The sequence below is a fragment of the Manis pentadactyla genome, chromosome 5, assembly GCF_030020395.1.
Source record: "Manis pentadactyla isolate mManPen7 chromosome 5, mManPen7.hap1, whole genome shotgun sequence".
Taxonomy (NCBI): domain Eukaryota; kingdom Metazoa; phylum Chordata; class Mammalia; order Pholidota; family Manidae; genus Manis; species Manis pentadactyla.
In genome coordinates, this window is record NC_080023.1 from 165679448 (window position 1) to 165698977 (window position 19530).

Genomic DNA, 19530 nt, shown 5'->3' on the forward strand with positions numbered 1-19530 from the left:
GAAGCTTGTCATTTTCAAAGTTAAGCTGATCTTCTGGCTTCAGAGAACATTTACTTGGAAGACTCTGGGGGAAAGGAAGTGTTTTACTCCAGGGTAGGCATGCTTGTATTCTACACTCCCAAAGAATCCACCTCATGGTTTAGCATTTTCGACTTTGGGGTGATTTTGATGGTCAAATAATAACCAATGCTTATTGGACAAATACTCAACAAATATTAAGAGATATTTAACAAGAAGAAATCAAGGGAAAGAAAGGGACAGAAAGGGGGTGCTCCTTCACAGGGAGGTGGCTGGATTTTAAGTGGTCTGGAATAAGAATTGGGAGCCTTAAATCCTATCTCAGCTTCCACCTCATCTGCTGTGAATCTGTGGCTAAGTCCTTATTCCCCCAAAGACAGGTGTTCTCACCCTCTGCTGAACATTGGAATCACCCGGGGAGCCTTAAAAAATACTGATGCCTCAGTCGTTCCCCTGGAGAGTGTGGTTTAATTGGTATAGGTTGGAGCCTTAGCGTGGGGGGTTTTAAAAGCTCCCCTGGAGATTCTAATGTGCACTGGGGGTTGAGAAACACTGCCCTAAGAGAAGGAAAAAAAAATAAAATTAATACGCCCTGCCTCCTGTTTATCTCTCAGGGGGCTGTGGGGTGTGGCTGTGATTTATGAGATAATGGGCTAGGTTCTGGTGAAGGAGAAAAAGGGTTAGAAGGAAACAGATGAAGCCTTTGTATTCCATAGAGTGCCTTTAGTTAATGTGTACCTCAACATTTTCCCCATGATCTGCAAGAAGAAAGACATTTCACATCCTGACCTAGTACACACACACACACTCTCTCTCTCTCTCACATACTCAACACACTTACTCTTGTAGGCAACTCACTTAGTATTTTCTGTTCCAGCCTATTTCATTCTATTCCTTTAGAGAAAAAAGAAATCTGCTTACTACCACTGTTTAAACAACATTATATTAAGGCTTATGGGCCAAGATAAATGAAATACCTCTGGAGAGCATTAAGACGCTCAATTTATAATGACGTTGAGCTTTTTGCAGAGATGCTATGGGAAGTGAAGTTGTGTGTACAGTAATAATATTTGTTGAGCGATTGCTAGTGCCAGCTAGAGTCACAGTGTCTTATGAGCATGAGCTCAGTGAGTTGTCATGATACTACAAGATGGGTACTGTTATCTCCATTTTAGAGATGAGGCAATTAAGGCCAAGTACCTCTGTATGTTCTGCTTCTAGAAAGCAGAAGAATCATCTCCATCCGGGAGCAACAGGTCTGATGCTTACCTGGCTCATGGGAGGAGGACATCATGCTTACAGAACACATTTGCTTCTGTCTGAGTTTGGGGAGTAGAAAGGGATGGACTGAGACCAAAGGTGTATCCAGGCACAGAGGGGCCTGCTGCATATACAATTTGGGGAACCTATTTAAGAAAAATAATACAAAATCATGAGTCCAAAAGTATTTCTTTGAATTGAGAAATCACAACAAATTCAGATTTTAGGAAGCTATATTGAAATTTCAGAGAAACAATAATTTTTTAGTATAAGTATGTATCACCTATCACAAAAGACATACAATACTAAAACCTTGTTTCCTGTTTCTCTGAAATCCAAACTTAACTGGCTACCCTATGTTTGAATGAGTTTAGCAAATGGCAGTGGTTGGATTGCCGTATCCTAGGTGTCCCACATCAGAGGTCATAAACATTGGACAGTGGGTAAGGGGCAGCCCAGACCCTGTTCCAGACAGTTCCTTGTGGGGCGGATTGAAAGAGGCAGCCGTTGAGAGGATGAAGCAAGGAAGCAAGTGGGGTGCCTCAGTTTGAGGGAATGTGTGGAGGTGGTTGTACCACTGACTTTGGGTGACCCGGTTGAGTTCCAGGGACCTGTTTCCGGGGACAGATCCCTGAACCCTTCTTCCCCAGATATCACCAGCAACGGCACTTTCTTATAGTTCAGTTGTCACCTCCTCAGACAGGTCCTCCCTGATTATTCTAAGATTACAGTCCTCACACCGCCAGCACAAAATTTTTCCTCTCCGTAGTAATTGCAACTTTCTGAAATCGTTTTGCCTCTTTCCTTGACCGTTTGTGGTCTGTCTCCCCTTGAATGTCAGCTCTGGGCGGGCGGAACACTCATCTGTCTTGCTCCAGCCGAACCCCTCGGGAGCTGTACCTGGCGTGGGGGATGCTCCACCTTTGTTGGGTGAATGAATGACTGTCAGTGTGATTGTGGAGGCTCCTTCCAAGCCGACTTTCCTCGCTCAGGGGCCGCTCCTGGACCGCAGAGGGAGGAGGAGTGGGGAGGAGGCTGGGCCCTCGCCTCCTCCAGGACCGGCAAGGGCGAGCGCGGGGGCGCGGCTGCCGGCGCAGAGAGCAGCGCGGCGGCAGCTGCAGGGCCGGAGCCCCGCGCCGCGTGCAGCCGCCGGGGGTGTGCGCCCGCCGAGCCCAGCCCGCGCCCCGGCGCCCCCACGCGCCCACGCAGCGGCGCGGGGACCGGGCGGCGGCGGAGGGAGGGCCCGGCCCGGGAGGGGAAGGGGCCGGTCCTCCCCGCGCAGGCAGCAGCCGCGGCAGCCTAGGAGGCGGAGGCAGCGGCGGCGGCAGGGGCGGCAACGTGCCCGCCGCAGTCCGCCCGGCAGCACCGGACCCGCGCCCGCCCGCGCCGGGGCGCCCTCTCCACTGCGCGCGGTGAGTACCGCCCGGGCACCCGCTGGGTCCCGCCGGGCCAGGGCTGCCACCCTCACGTCGATCCCCCACCCCCACCCCCAACACACACCCGTCACCGGGCGCTCGGCGAGCCGGGGCCTCGGCGGCTGTCGGGGCGCTCGGGGGCGCAGGAGCCGATTCGGGCGCCCGGGACTCCCGGGGCATCTCAGGCAGAAGGACAGCGGGGACAGCGGGCACATCCTGTCTCGGGAAAGTCCGTCCCGGCTCTGGGCCTCAGTTTCCCCGTGCGCGTGGCGGGCAGCAGCGACCCAGAACTTTGCACTCCCGCGCGCGGGACAAGTGCATGGCGCGCAGGCGATGTGGACGCGGCTGGGCTGGCTGCGATCGGTTGGTTTTATGGCCCGGGTGGGTCACGCCGAGGGGCGCTCTCGGAATCGGCCCGAAGAGGCGCCGGGAGCCCCGAGCCAGCCTCGCACCCCCAGGCGCTGCTCACGGGGTCGCCGAGGAGCAAACCGCTGGATGCCGGGGATGGGCAGGAGCGGCCCGCCAAGCCCTGGCTTGCTGCATTATCTTCTCAAAGCCCGTCGGCGCTCGGCCTGCGCTGGTGCCGCTCCCGGGGCTCCGGACGGGGGCCGGCGGCCTGGCGCTTGCTGAAGTTGTTGAAACTTCAAAAACTGCATACAACGAGGTTTAGGAGGCGAGGGTTTTGGTGTAATGGGAGACTGGAGAATGGAGTTGTTTCTGAGCCATGCAGGCTAGAAGCTGAATGGCCGTGCTGGCTCTGGACCTTCAGTATATTTCCTGCCCTCAAATAAATAGTTCTTAAGCTCGAGGAATACTAGGAAAGCCCGGCTGGTAAAAATACTCGCATCGCAAAATCCTCAATGCGCATTTCTCAGCTGTTGAAAGTGAAGCGCTTTGGCAGGGTGAGGCTCCCACTACCCCGAAACGCAGCCTGGGCTGGGAGTTAGTGTGCCTGCTGCTGCATCCTTTCTTATTTGTAAAAAGCAAGATTGATGCTGCGTTTTTATAGTTACCATTTTCTTTTCTTCCCCATTCTCCCGAAATGCTATGTAATCTTAATTATTGCTTTTTATAACGTTGAGTTATAAATCACCCCTGGTGGAGGTACCCTTTTAATTATGAGGTGCAGTGAAATGAGTGAACATCGTAGTCGGGTGTTGTTAGCAAGAGCAGAGGGGCGGTGGAATGATTTACAAACATCAAGTAAGAATTTGAGTGGCGAATTATGTTTGAGTTAGGGAGCTCCCTTCCAAAGGAAATTATAACCAGCGGACAATTGTATTTCCAACCGAATCTATTAATTTCGTGAGCCCTTTCTTGCTTGAGTGAAATTTCTACTACTACTACTACCAGAGAATGAGTACTGACCTAGCAGCGGCATTACCAGCCTGTGGCCCGTTGAGACAGAGACAGAGGGAGACACACACAGACAGAGACAGACAGAGACATGGAATGAAAGAAACCTCCTTTTAAAAGTAACTTTGTGAGAAACCCTGTCGGGCAACCTTACCCAAGAAATGTTCACTTTTCTCTCCCCACCATTTTAAACCCCTTAAATTTTATACTTCCTTGCATTTAAACATCCTCAGACCAAGGGAAGTTAATAAAAAATGTATTTAACAAATGATGATGGTCTGAATTTTACTTTTGACTAAGCCTCAAATGGCGTTTGTATTCAGAATCTCCTTGGCTTCAGAGGAAACTCTAAATTTTGTGATTTAGAACTCTGCAGCGAGGTCTGAAAGGACCTGAACTTTTGAGAAGCAGTTCCTATGGCCCTTACATAGCTAGTAGTGACTCCATTCTTCTCCTGTGTCTTTAGCTTCACAACGTTATTAACTTTTTTCTTAAAGGAATTAGCAATGTTTTCCCTCTGTCTTGAAATAGCTGATCTAGTGTATATGAGAATACTCTATAAAAAAAAAATCACTTTCCTAATATTATATAACAAAAAGAAATAAAGTAAAATAAAATGAAATAAAATAAAACATGTTATTTCACTACTTTGGGATTTTTTTTAAACTGGATATTTTAGTCACTTAAGTTTTAGAATCTTCTTTCCATGCCTTTTGTGTTGTATTAGACATATCATAAAGAGATATGATTTGTTGACTTGTTATGGGATTACCATTTGGCAAAAACACCAGAGACATGCTGTTTCAAATATGCGGTATTAACTTCTGCTTTAAATTGCATGTAAGAGTTTGCAAGCCTTGTTCCAGACGGATAAATTGATAAAATGCTAGCTGCTGTTGGGAGAATGAAAAAGTCCTCAGCAAAAATGCTCTGCGATGTAGCTAAGGTACATTTTGAATTCGGTTGAGCAAGCTATGGAGACCCCAGCAGTTTGTGAAAAGTACACGCAGTCCAAGCATGTTCTCTTTAAGACGTTTTTGGTGTCCCCATGACAAGATGACTCCTTTTCCACAAAGAAGAAGCCATTTCCTTATTTTTTTCAGTTACTTTTCCAAAGATAACTGGCGTCGGGCACGAGAGACCAGAGTTATGCAGAAATTCAACCGTAACCAGCTCAGAACGAGGACTCATTCTCGCTCTTTCCACCAGATGTTTTTTAGGTGTCCTCAGCTGGAATGCCCAGTTTGAAACTAATTAGGCCAGCAATAAACTCCTTGTATAATAAAATCGCAGGCCGTTATGGTGCATAAGTAGGGTTCCCAGCAGCTCATGACAGATGCCTCTCTCTGCACAGAGAGAGCCTGTGGCTGTCCTGAGGAAAAGAAGGGGGACTAGAGAAATCTTGTTTAGACATTTGCCTGTCCCTAAATATCCACACACACCCTGAATGGCACCTCTTCTTCTGTAAGGGAATGGGTGGAAGTTGCCATTAGGGTAGGGTCTTGTCTTTGCTGGGCAGGCCCCCTGAACATAAAAGTGTTTGGAGAAGCAGTAAAAGCATAACAGAGAGTGGCCACAGGTCTGAGGTGTACAGGGTATACGGTGTGTGCGTGCAGGCTGGGCAAGAAGGCTTCCTCCCTGTGGCAGGGTAAAAACATACCTGTTTCTCACTTGGGCACAGATAAAATGCACAGCTTTCTGGCCTGGCATGAATTCCCTGGGGAAGGGGAGACCCTCCTCCCTTAAATATTTTTTATGAGGGAGGAATTCTGCCTAATTAGGTAGTTCTCCTTATCTGTGGGGTTTGTGGGGGTGAAGTGGCTGTTTATTCAGTGACCTCCAAAGGCAGAACTAACTGACTCTTGCCAGGACTGGAGTTTGTTGGTAGAAGAAAACTTTTCCCTAGCTAGCTGCTTTGAAGAAGAGGATTTGGTGGACCCGGCTCAAAAGGAATCTCTACAGAGAATTAACCTCGGAGTTGAGAAAACACAGCCTGTTGACAGAAAACACACACACACTCACACACACTCCCTACCATGCTTCGCTCCCTCCCCACCTTCCTCCCTGAGCCCCATCCCCCAATATCATAACAGCTTTCTGAATGGCCCACTCCCCGACCCCCCCCCACACTTGTGGCAGTTCAAACAGTCCCAAACATGCAAAACAAAAAGAAGGTTCTGGTAAGGGAAACGATTAGCAGAGAATTTCCTTGAGACAATGCTTCATTTTCACTATTTGAAGATCTTAACTGGCCTAATGGTATTTGACTAACACCTCTTCTAATCCGAGGACTAACCCCCTCAATCAGGTGGCAGATACTTGAAGTGAGTGACTCAGACCCACTTGTCCTCTGTAAATGAATCAGAGGAGCCGAAATTTCTTCTTCACTGCGTCTGATGTAAAATCAATTTCAAGGTAGAAAAGTGCCTGCCAGGTTTTTAGGGGAAAGAGGACAGAGAAAGCCACAGGCTTTTTAAAATTTATTTTTGTTGCTTTTCTTTCTTTTTGCTCACTTTTGTCATATTGATGCTTCTGCCATTTCTCTCCACTTGCAAATTGCATCCTCGTATTTTATAATAATGATGAAAATAGCTGCCCTTTATTAGCACTTGTATGCCAGGCCTGAAGTCAACTCTTGGCATGTATTTTTATGATGGGTTTTTACAACAGCTCTTTGAGTTTAGGTGGTATTATTATTTTTATTATCTCAACTTTATTATCAAGGAGATTGGGTCTCAAGTCAAATGACCCACGAGAAGCCACAGGGAGAGTGACACTAGAATCTAGGCCTTCAGGCCTGTGCAGAATGTGCCTTACCCACGTGCTAAGAAACGTTGGCTCAGAGAACATTGCTGCTCTGTTTCCCTTGGAGAGATGTTGAATTTGGATGGCTTAAATGTGCAGGACACAATTATTTTCTGACTGCCCTGATGTTTTTTGTTGTTGTTTCAAATGGAAGAAAAATCATGTTAGATATTTAGAAAATACAAATAGGAGCCTTTGTGAGTCATGATATTTAGCAGGTTGTGTACTGTTCTGGAAAGGAAAATGTTTATTTACAAGAACTAATTTGATTTTTTCCTTCGATACTGTAATGCTACGCAGTTCAGTTCCTAAAAAGAGTCAGTAAATTTACTGGCAGGGGCAGGGCCCTAAAATGTTACGGTAGGCGGTCCAAATCAAGTTTACTGGAAGGTGCTGGATCACTAAGGGTGGGCTGTTGTTTGGGGGTTAGGTTATAAACATTGGGAGAGTGAAGAATAATTTGGAACAGGTGGTCCCAAGAGTCAGGTAGCTGGAACGATTTATCTTGGCCACTTTGAAGGTGAAGGGAGGCCATCGGTTGCCTGAATCTGGGACAGGAAGGTGAGGGTCAGTGGGGGCTGTGAGGGCTCCCACTTTGGGATGAAGCCTGGCAGGATGGATGGGAGGGTCTTTGCACACAGTCCTGGGTCTGTAGAAAGCAGGGGCTTCATCATTGCTGTCATCGCCCTTCTGATGACTTGAGTTAGGGCACAGATGTGCCTGCTTGTGCATTTTTGAAAAGTCTGCCTCTGCTTTCAGATACACGCAGAAACTTAAAACAGGAACTTAGATGAACAGATAGCCAGGCAGACGAGTTTACTTACCAGTTTTGAGAATGTGCACATGGCTGTCTTTGCCTGAGAATGCTAATTTAGACATATTTCACAATGAACACAGTATTTAAGAGATTAGAAATGATTTTGTCATGTAGCATGACTAGCGTTGTGTCGATAACATGAAAGTGTGTGTGATGTCAAAGACATTAGATTTTTCCTCCTCTGGTTTCCTTTGGAGTTATCTAGTAAAGTTAGATTTTACAATCTGTGCGCTCCCAGATGTAACATATCTGTACATATCTACTCACATTATTCCGAGGAGAACTGTCCACTCTCTGTGAATGTAACTACGGGAAAAATGATAAAAATCAACACATTTTTTTCCCTGAAGAACGAGGGACTAGAGGGTCTGACTACTGTATGAATATAGCAACTTCCTTTTGTCTCGCATCAGCGGCATCTGTCAGTTCCCTTTCTTTTCAATTCATCCCCCAAGAATGGTCTTTCATAACTGAAATGTACAGTGTATTAGCCAAAAGACATTTTAATTTTGTAAAGAAAAATCATGCCAAAGACAGCCGAGTCTGTTTCAACCATTATTGTTTCTGTAGTGTGCATACTTTGGGTTTCATGGTAAGATATGGGTTTGCCAAGAAAGAAAATTACAGCAAGAAACTATGTTGAAAACATATACACTTCTGTTTTAAGAAATGGGAAAAACACAGAAAAATTCCTTACAGTAATTGCTTTAACGTGAGTTTTAAATGTCATTGTTTGACTTATGTCAAAAAGTCCCTCTTAGCTTATTCTCACATGTGCTGTTACCAAGTATCTCACCTCAAGAATGGCAAATGTTTGTCTTAACTGTGATGATCTTTGAGGCTCTAAGAGATAGCCTTAGTCCTAGTGGAAACATCCCAAATTTTTAGATTGTGCAGGCCATTTTTTTTTTTTAGGTTACTTAGATATTGATTTTATTTTCTTGACCCAAAATAAGAAAACACCGGGAATTCTCAAAAGCTTTTTACAGGCTGCTATTATGAGAAGAGAAGCCAAACCAACACATATTAGATCATGAGCTTGAAGTGCATAAGTAAGCCCTCTGAAGGTCACCAAAACAGGGCGAAAACCACCAGTTCTCCTTACCAAGGCCAACTCTTAATTTCTGCCTGTTAGATGTGTTTCGTTGACACGGGAAGGGGGTTTCTGAGCACACAATCGAAATATCTCGATTTGATTTGGGTTCTGAGGATGATTGAAGATTGGGGTAAAGTAAGGTGGGAGGTATGGCATTCCCATCTTCTTCAGATCCCTCCTTCTCACTCCTTTGCAGACCAAACGGATTTGGGGGGCACCTTTTACTCCAAAGCAGATGTTTCATACCTGTTGTTGGATATGGGGAAGCCAGAGGTTGAAAATGTCTTTTGTTCCTTCTGATCAATTTCTTCATTTCCCTTCCCCTTCCTGTAGTAAGTTTGTGGTTAAGGTATTTGCAGTTTCCCAAACAATTTTTCACTCCTACAACATCTATGTGTCTTTTAACATTTGGAGTGTGCCGTTAAGTACAAGCCTTTAGGTCCTTATTGTTTGGCAACTCCGTGAAGTACTGAAAGATGGAGAGAGTGTCCCCTGTGTCCCCAGGTCTGGTGCCAACCCCTGTGCTGATGGCAATCTCATGCAGGGAGAAAACCACCTCTTAGAAAGGGTATCAAGGCAAAGAGGTGGTTTTCTTTTGTGGGTGTGTGTTATTTGCACATACAGGGTCTTTGTTTCAGGGTGTTCTAGAAACATTTGTCTGTCCAGCAGTGGTCTGAATGCCCTTCTTGGTTGGAAAGGGGGTGGAAGGGAAGGAGCACAGGGGCGGATTCCTGCACCTCTGGCCTTTTGTGTGACTAGTGCAGTAGAGGGAAGTGGTGACTCGCGGCTTGGACGGTGTCATGTGGCGTGTGTAACGAGTTGTGACTTGCCGCTTGTGTTATAAACAGAGTTTTGGCCCCATCCAGCCGTGAAAAAGAATGGAGCTGAGAAGATTATTTCCCTGCAATCTGGGCTGGGCTGGGCTCTCTGGTGCTGTCGTCTTGCTAAAGCGACCATGCTCCCCAGAGACTTTAATGTTGGGGTATGGAGGGCAGGGGGCGGGAGAAGAAAAAGAATATCTTAAACTCAGCACATGTCTGAGATGCTCTAAATGTCCTCAGCGTTGTCTGGCCCCCGCAAGAAAGACAAAGTGATAAAAGGCCATAGAAGCAGGCTGGGGGCAGGGTGGTGCTGGGCAGAGAGACTGGGGGGCTTGGTGGTGGTCTGGTCTAGAGGGGAGAATTTTCTGGCACCTTGCGACCTCTGGAATGCCTTGCAGGAGCGTCTGTAGGAACCTGCTTGGAAATACTGTCATTATCTGCAGCTTTGCTCTTGTTTCTTTGTGCTTATTTTTAGTGAATTCGTTTTTATTTGTTTGTTTGTTTTTAAGAAAACACAAGACTTGTTTGAGGTAACAGGTGGCCCAAACATATTGAATATTTATTATGTGCCAGCACTATGCTAAACAAACACTGATATTTCTGTCTCCAAATAGCCATAGATGGAATGTGCTATTATTATTATCACCACTATTTTACAGATGTGAAAGACTGAATCTCTTGTGAGAACAAGTCAAGTAACTTGTCCTAGGTTACATGGCTCATGTCAGAGTAGGACGGGACCCAGTTGGGATTCCTAAACACTAGGAAATCCAGTGTGCACCCCTAGTATAATAAGAGCTACCTTCCTCTGCATGGCTGCCCTGGAGAGCTAGATTTTAAAGTCAGTCTCTCCTTGCTTTTCCTGCAGGATATTAACCGATGGTCAGGTACAAAAGTTGGGCTCAAAAGCAAGTTGGGCTCTGCCTATTCTCACAGAATCTTGAGCCTGTCCTTGTGGATATTAATGAAAGTTTAGAGTTGGAATCTATTGAAATGGTGGCTGCATCACTGCAGTTAGCTTGTCTAAGTTATAGCCTATGGCTGCTTCTGTGCTAAAAAAGCAGAGTTGAGTAGTTACTACAGAGACCACATGGCCCTTTACAGAATACATTTGCTGACCCCTGAGATATTGCAATATAACAAGACAAATTTTGTTGATAAGGGAAAACATGCACTTGAGACACTTCAGGTATCATTTCACAGATTTGCTTTTTATTGAGTGCCTCCCATATGCCTGATACCTTGCATGGCAATGGGGGGAAATTACAAACTCATTCATTCTTTCACTCATTTATTCAGTAGTATTTATTGAGCTGTGTTCTAGGTGCTGAGCTCATTACTAGGGAACCGGAGGCAAGAAGGACCCTATCTGGCACCAACAATAGCAGAGTCCTAGGGTTTTCACCAATCTCACACTGCCTCTTCTGTACTCTCTGTACTCTTGAGCATTCAGAAGGCAGTGATACGACTTTTGGGGTATCCAATATTCCAACATCAAGATAGAGAAAAAAGACCCAAGTTTGCAGACCCTTACTCAAAAGAAGCCATCTCTAATTCAGTAAGAGCAGTGCACTGGTTTCTGTGCCTAGAACCGTGTCACTCAATGCTCATGACCCACTCACTGCCTCAGGACAGATACTGAGTTTCTGTTTCCCTTAAGAGGTAGTGGGGGAAATCAAACTTCCCAAATTTAACTCTGACTTACAGCCTAGACATTTGGAGCATGAACCCAGGAGCCAGGCCACTTGGGTTCAAATCCCTGCTCACCATTAACCAACTGTTCAACTCTTAGCATGTTACCTCTGTGCCTCAGTTTCCTCATCTGTAAAACAGGGTGAATAACAGCGTGCCTGCCTCCAAGAGTGACTGTGGAGCTCAAGTTGATAAATGCAGTATTAGCAATAGTGCATGGCAAATGGTGTTAATTATCTCAGAGTCCACTATTGTATTACTATTGTCAGTTACAAGCTGCATGACCCTAGGCCATCTGGGTCTCAGTTTCCCCTCTACAAAATGGGGGTGACGGTATAATAGCAATAATAACTGATGCAAGGACTATTGTGAGAATTTAAATGAGACAATACATGGAAAACTACCCTGCTGTAGTACCTGCCTCACTGAATGGTCAATAAGCTGACGATTACGCTGCAGCCCGCGTTTACTGCCTTGGAGGTTATAGGGAATCATGCCTTATAGTAAATGATTGCCTTTAAGCTCAACTGAGTCCTTTCTCACTATCAAGAGAATGCACAGCAGTGATTAACAGTGCAGATCCTGAGCTCCAACAGATCTGGCCCGAGCCTGAAGTCCTCCACTCAGGAATTGCCAACTTGGGCCAAGGGCTGACCCTCTCAGTTGCCAGACAGAGGCAGCAGTGGTCGCTGTCCATTGGGTGCATGTCAGGGTGAAAAGAGGTGGCACCCATAAAGTGCATAGCAGGGTGTTTGGCACGTAGTAAGCACTCAATAAATAGTAGCTTGTATTATTATCACCCCACTCCCGGCTATACCCCCACCCCCAGGAAAGCACTGAACATTAGTAAATTTTAATTTGAAAATAAAAGAACATGTTTTAAAACTGCCACATGGATTTAAAATAATATTCATTAAACAAAATTAAAATATTCTATTAAAGCCAGACTTTGGGCTCAGACCAAATTTTTATAACCCAAGCTTAAAGGCCAAAGAGTTCCCCCAGCCACAATGGGGACATTGTGATTGAACTTGAGACTTCAACGCTGCTATTGAGCCGTCTTTGAAATGCACGTTCCTCCATTAAAATAAAAGGGAAGTCATGGGAAGGAAAAAAGTGAGGTTCTTGCTCACCCCAACAAACCTTAATGAATCGAAAAAGAAAAACAAAAGATTTCTCATTTTTCTCCTGCTACCTTATCCTGCCAAAGACGCATGGCCCCCTCCTAACCCCAGCTCTGAATGGTACCCCCTCAGAATGTTCCAGATCTGATATGCTCTACGAGCTAAGCTAGTCTAAATTCTGGTCTTCACCAGATTTTACAGAAGGTGGTGTATCATTGAGAGCCAGGAGTCCAGCTGCCGGGGTTCAGGTCCCGGCCCTGTCACTGCTAGTGGTGCCTCATTTGCCTATTCACAAAGCAGATGAAATACCTAATGCATAGGGCTAAGGCAGGAGTAAGAGCGTACCCGTGTTGATATTTCAACTAATGAATGACACTTCCACTGACTTCTGGGATTTTCAAGAATTAAAGTATACAGGTATGCCTTTATGTGAGAGTTTTGAATCAAAATAATCTCAATGCTCAGGGAGGGGAGTAGGGAGGCAATAAATGGATTTAAAAATCTCTCACAACAGTTATAATGTGCCAGACACTTTCACAAAGCTCATTTATTCTCTCAAAAAAAAAAAATCCCATGACATGCATAGGCCCATTTAACAAATGGGAAAACTGAGGCCTGGACAGGCCAAGTGGCTGCCCATTGACATTGCATTCCAGGTCTCTCTGACCCTTTCCACCACAGGGCCTACAGGCCTGCCAGCGCCAACACACAAAGCCTTACTGGCAGAGAATTCTCCCTGAACAACCACTTAGCTCTGGTCTGTCCTACACTTTAGTAGCGTCCTTCATCCTGAGGGAGCCTGAGATTTGGAGGCCTTTATGCCCCTTTCCATTGAGAATGAATGGACTTTTCTTGAACAGCAAGAGGAAAAAGTAGCAGTGGGCAGTGGGCTGTGACATCCTTTGCTAGGTGATATTCTTCAAGAACCTCTGAGGTTTCTTGCCAACCAGGGGACATGACCTCCTCCTCAGACCAAGCCAGGCCCTTGGCTATGATGTGGAGCCATGACACAGAGTTGCCAAAACGGGGCAGCTGTTGGGGAGGGTGGGGGCTGGGCTCCCCACTCCGTCACCACCTGCCTTGTGATGTTGAGCAGAGGACTTGAGCCTTCGGGGCCCGACTCCTCGTCAGTTCGTGGGGCAGATGCTGTCTGTATCAGATGTTGTTTTCAGCTTCAGTACAATGATGGATGGGACACGTTCTGCCAATTCGCAGACTGGTGCTCTTAGGATTTTATGGAATTGTACCCGCCGCTGGAAGTACTGGAGGAAAGAGATGAAAGGGGAGGCTCCTTGCACTGGGCATATTCCTGACTATGCCTCAGGTAGCGGCAGTCTTGGGACCTCATACATTCTGGAAGAATCTTTTTGTCTCTGCAGGGCAGTCATTTTTCAGTGGGGTGTTGTGTACCCTTTCACATCAATTTTTAAGATGATAATAATAAAATTAAAATAAAAATCAAACATTAAATTTAAAATAATTAATTAAAACACCCATGGCCTTTTTTCCTTCAGAGTGCTGTCATCATTTTACTATGCACTGGAAAAGCTATGAACAAGCTTTTCAAACAAATGGTTTCCTCACGTTTTTATTGTTCAAGACAGAAACGGTTTAAAAATCAAGTCCATCGGGTAATTAATACCAAAGGCATGGCAGAGTTCATGAGGGAAGTCTGAGAAGCATCCATCTGAAGATGTGAACGTTTCCCCGAGATCTGCTCACTTAAGTGAAATATGTCCCTTCTAAAGCTTGTCCCAGCAGGCTGCTTCTGAAGAATGCCCCAAGTATCAGAACCTTCTCCCAACCGGAACTGGAATGCTGTACGCTGTTCTCAGGGGAACAGAATGAAGCAGATGAGGTCTGTCGAGGATGTAAGTGAAGTCACCTCAGGGCAGGTTAGTGTATGGGCACACCTGGTCTGTATCTCATATTTTTGAAAGAATAGCTACCCTTTGGATGACTATAACATTCACAAGAATGACCTCTGAGCTCTTAACTTGATTCTGGGACCTGTTCTGAATGAGTATAGGCATCAACTCATTCAATTCTCACAAATCTACGAAGGAAGTGCTATAATTACCTTTGTTTTAGATAGGAAAGTAAGGCACAGAGAGGTTAAGTGACTTGCTCAAGGTCACACAGCAAGTAAGAAGCAGAGTCAGGCTCTGTATACAGGAGTATGGTTCTAGAGGTCTTCATAACTCCTGCACTCCCTGCCTCTTTAACCACCATAGAAAGAATTAAACTGACCTTTTTTTGGACCCTCGCTTAACTGGGGTAGGCATGAGAGGCAAACAAATGGGCCATTAGTGTTAGCTGTAATGTATTCATTACAGGCTTCAGGCACAGCATACTGCAGGGGTCAAGAGCTGCTCTATCCAGGTGCAGATACATGTAAGCCTACTACTTACTAGCCCCATGACCTCGGGGTTGTGTAACTTCTTCCAGCCTCAGTTTCCTCGTTTATGCAGTGAATCCACATCATAAGAGTTAACAAACCTGCAGAGAAGAGTGCTTGACACACAACAGATGATTGTTGAGGAAAAAGAAACTGTGGAGATCTTATCTCCCTGGGGGCACCATGCACTGCAGTATAGTTTGGAGCGGAGGAGAAGGGAAAAGTGCCTGGCATGTGGCGCTCAAGCTGGAGAGCAGCTCACATTTTTCCAGATGACTTCAGACCCAGCCAGAGATACTGACTCTCCTCGTCCCCACGTGAGAAGATGCCAGGATGAGTCTGAGCCGTCTGGGAGTAGAATCTGCACAGATGAGAAAACTGAAGCCTTGGGGGAGGGGCTTGCCACAGTCACATGGCCCACCCATGGCCCAGCGGAGACCCTCACCCTGTCCCAAGAAGGGCTGGGGACAGAGGCAGAGAAGAATGCTTATAAAAACCCTGGTGGCTTGTCATGCAAACACCAGTGCGCCACGGGCTCTGACCGCAGGATTTTCATTTTTCTTTTCATTCCCTTTCTTCTACTGTGGAAAATGTCTTTTTCTCCAAAAGCTTCTGCCTGGTCTTCAGGACTAGGTGGGCAGATTTTCTGGATTGGCCTCCTTTCACCTTCCTCCCCCGCCTCACCCTCACCCCCCTGCCTCCTTTTCCTCTTGAATATGGAAAACTGAACTTATTCATTCATTCCAAAATATGTATTGAGCACCAGCTGTGCGCAAGGCAGTACTCCAGACACGGGGAATACAGTACAGGACAAAAACAACCAAAACCTACTCCCTCGTGGAAAAGCACTTAAGTGGGGAAAGACCAGAAATAAACACCTAAATATGTAAAGTACATAGAATGTCAGATGGGGATAAGTCTGTGGAGGAAAATCAAGAAGGTGCTCACCTAGCAGGCAACCTCTGAGCACACGCTGAAGGAGTGAGGGACCCCTGCTGATGTCTGGGGAAGAACATTCTAGAGAGAGGAAATGGCAAGGGCAGAGCCTTGGGATGGGAGTGGCCTGGAGGCCAGTGTGGCTGGGGCCAGTGATGTAGGGGTGCAGGGGAGGAGGTCACCGGCAGAGGGGCCAATAAGGTAGGGCCTTGCTCAGAATCCATTCTGTGCCAGTCCGCCATGTCTGAAGTCAAAATCAGTATAGTTTTTCAATTACTTTTAAAAAAATACACAGGACCTAAATCTGAAATAAAAAACTGCAAGCTCAGATATTCACAGTGGCCTGACAGGTAATGAAGGCAATGAAGTAGGTGGCGTCATTTACTGGGCGGGATCAGGCTCTGTATTGCCAAGTACTCTGATCTTTCAGAAGACACTGGAATCTGGATTTTATGGGAAATTTTTAAATCACCACAAAGAACCACTAAAACGCATGTATGGCTCACTGTGACCCCTCTCCCACACGTCGCCACAGACCCTGGGAATCTAATTTCAGCGAAAAGGCATTAAACCTTTCTCTCACTCTCTTTTCTTTTTACCAATTCCTGAGCAGAACGATGCCAAGAGATGCTAAAAATTGTTTCCAGGAAAAAGTAGGACTTGAACCTCATGGGACAGGGGCTGAGACTTCTTCCAAGGAGCAATCCGTTTGCTTCATTTTTATGTCTTTCTCAGGACTTTTTCTCGATCTCCCTTCATCACAGGGAACGGCTGGATGGTCCAAGTCCACCCTCCTTCGGGTTTTCATTAGTTTCATGATGATGATGATTTTGTCATCTGGGGTTGATTTAGGGGTGGTGAAATGTTTGCAGGTTTCATAAATGGTTGTCAGCCACTGTTTAGAATGGCAAAGAACTTCTTGTGTTGCTCACATTGTAAGGACCGGGTGATAGTTTCAGGGCGGTGGTGGGGGTTGCTTGAAGGATTCCACATAAGGAGATTGGAAAGTTGAGTAATTAGGCAGGGCCAGCAGGGGTGTGAGGGTGAGGAAAGCCCTCAGAGCTTTAAAGACCTGAGATGCCCAGGCTAACGACCCTGAATTCTTGACCCCCAAAACCCAGCCAAGGGGCCACAGAACTATTGAGATTGTTCTGGATGTAATTAACAATCTTACTTCAGAGTTGGTTTAAGTAAAAAGGAAATGTATTGACTTGGGGAAATGAAAAGTTCTGGGGAATGTTAAGCTGGTTTCAGGTACAGCTGACTCAAGAGCTCAAATGTGGGTGATGTGCCCATATGATTAATCCCTGTTCAGGAGAATTGTCAAGTGCCACCTCTGGAACTAGGGATGGAGTGGGAGACAGGTTGATTCTCCAACTGAAGTCAGCAACATTTGCTGGAAGTGGGGAGTGAGCCGATTCCTTGCATTATAAAGGAATAAACTCAAAACTGCATTATAATGCACCTAAATGTGCCTTGTCCATTCCTCTTCAACTGGATTACGGTGCCACTTGTGAAACATGTGGTTTTTCCAGGAACTGTGATACACTCTATGTGTGTACCATCTGCTTTTCTCCTTAAACACTCCAACGAGGCTGGTACTTCTGAGACAGGCTACTATTCTGCCTCCTGCATGCTCTTTCCCACAGGACGAGAGGATTACCTTCTATTTCAAGGGAGGATCTCAGGGAAGGGTCATCTCTTTTTGTACAAAGTGAGCTCTCAATATTGAGGACGCTGCAGCCAAGCATGGGAGATGCACTGGACTTTGGAGGGAAAGTCGGAAATGACTCAGTGTCACTTGGAGTAGAAGGAAAGATCCTGGCTCTGCTTTGCTTACACTCCTGGGCCTCCAGTGATCAGCCTGTTTCCTTTCCTCCTCTGAGCTTTGCCCTCTGTTTTTGTCTCCACTGGACTTTTTTACATTCCATCCAGTGACACTGCAGTAACTTCTGATGCAACACAGAGGTTGTAAACCGGCAGCCAAGATGTGTTTTGTTTGGTCTGTAGAACATTTTAAATAGAAAATGGAGCCAACAAAGAAAATCTGGATATTTCACACAAAAATGCAGATTTCTGGCTTTCATTTAGAAGATCAAATTATCTGTCAACACGCTGTGCCCACATTTCCACATGACTTCAATTGACTGGAGCTGGGAAATGACTGTCTCTTTTAGATGGGTGAATTCAGTTCCCCACAGTCCTCACCCCTCTCTATTGTCTTCCCAACACTGGAGCTTAGGGTTAGTTGCCATTGACTGTTGGGATCATGTTGTTGGCCATCCTACAGTAGATTTAAGAGAGAAAGGAGCTCTCTCCTATATCTAGGTCTCTGTCAAAAGTATGAAAATGAAGTATAAACCAAGTTGGTCAGCAGTATGAAGAAAAATGAGAAAAAAACATAGGTCTTCAGTTAAGTCAAGTTTTTTCAACCTTTATTAACTCAACTATTCACATTTGGGGTTGGACAATTCTTGGTTATGGAAGTCTGTCCTGTGCATTATGGGATGGCATTTAACATGTCCACATATTGACCAAACCCCCTTTCAGAAGTAAATAGACATCCTGGGCTCCAGACATCCACCACCATTTGGTAAACAGAGTTAGCGTAAGTGAGAAAAACCATTCTTGCTCTGAATTTCATCCTGATGGGCCCAGTATTGGCAATAGAGGTCATGAATTGGCTGATTTTGGTTTAATCATAAGTAGGCTTACCAACCATTAAGGCCATTTATGACTGCCAGTCTCAGATGTTACAGAAAGAATTCAGCATTAGATGAGGCTTGAACCATCTTAAAGAGTCTTTGGAGAATTTCTTAACTTTCAGCTGAGAGGCCATGACGGATGCCACTTGCACAATTTTTGCAAACAATAGGTTCTACTATGGAGCGTGGACAACAGTCGAGTTGTCGGAGAGCAGAGGGAGGGGTCACGTGGCCTCTGGATGTCTCCTCCTGCTCTCGTTCTGTGAGCTGCGGCTCAGAGTGAATTTCCCCGAGACTGGTTCAATATGTTGCCTGCGGTGTCTCTGCAGCTCCTAAGGTGATCTGCGATGGGAAGCCAAGGGGACGTGCATGTCCAGGGAGGGAAGTTGGTGCTCTCTTTTGGCCTTTCTCCAGTCCTCCAAATACTGTCAGGTATCTGAATACCGTGCCTGCACAGGTTTCTCGTAAGAGCAATAGTAGGTGCCATTCATCCACTGAGCACATATTTCTTGAGCTCCCACTATGGGGCAGCCACTGTTGCAGGCACTTGGCAGACAGCTGAGACCAGAGCTGACCAAGCCTGGGCCCTCATGGCATTGTGCTTCCTGTGGAAGGGAAATGGACAATAAGCAAGAACACAAGCAGATGTAGACATAGTGTGACGGAGAGTGTTCAGTGCTACGGAGAAAAGTGAAGTAGGAAGGAGGGAATAGGGAGTGTAGGGGTGCTGTGGGTAAGAGTGGTGTTTTCATTTAATTTTAATGTAAGGCAGAGTGGTCACTGCCAGCATGCTGGCAGTCTGGCTCTCAGGAAATAAAAGGCCCTGATGGATGGTGTTTGCCATTTTGCATGGTGTAAACACTCCCACCATGGCCGATTTCCAGCTACCAGCTCACAGAATTCCTGCACATGTAACAATCATTCCTTGCAGGCTGGTGCTGGCTGGCTCCAGCACATGACTGGCAGGAAAGGCCCCACTGTAAACAAACTTACAGAAGAGCACGCCCTGAGTGGGACCATGTGCGAGGTATGTCCAGGAATAGCTGGGAGTCCGTTCTGCCTGGAGCAGAGTGAGGGGAGAGGGGCC

General features: G+C 46.0%; 1 protein-coding gene across 2 annotated transcripts in view; it reads left to right on the plus strand.

Moving 5' to 3' along the window:
• The first annotated feature begins 2278 nt into the window (after nt 1-2278).
• Nucleotides 2279-19530, plus strand: part of EYA2 (EYA transcriptional coactivator and phosphatase 2) — a 217088-nt gene continuing 199836 nt past the window's right edge. Inside the window, exon 1 of one of the 2 annotated variants that reach the window (XM_057503051.1) lies at nt 2279-2690. The gene's annotated coding sequence lies outside the window, so the exon portion shown is untranslated. The remainder of the gene's footprint in view (nt 2691-19530) is intronic. The other variant, XM_036902084.2, reaches the window with a different exon arrangement.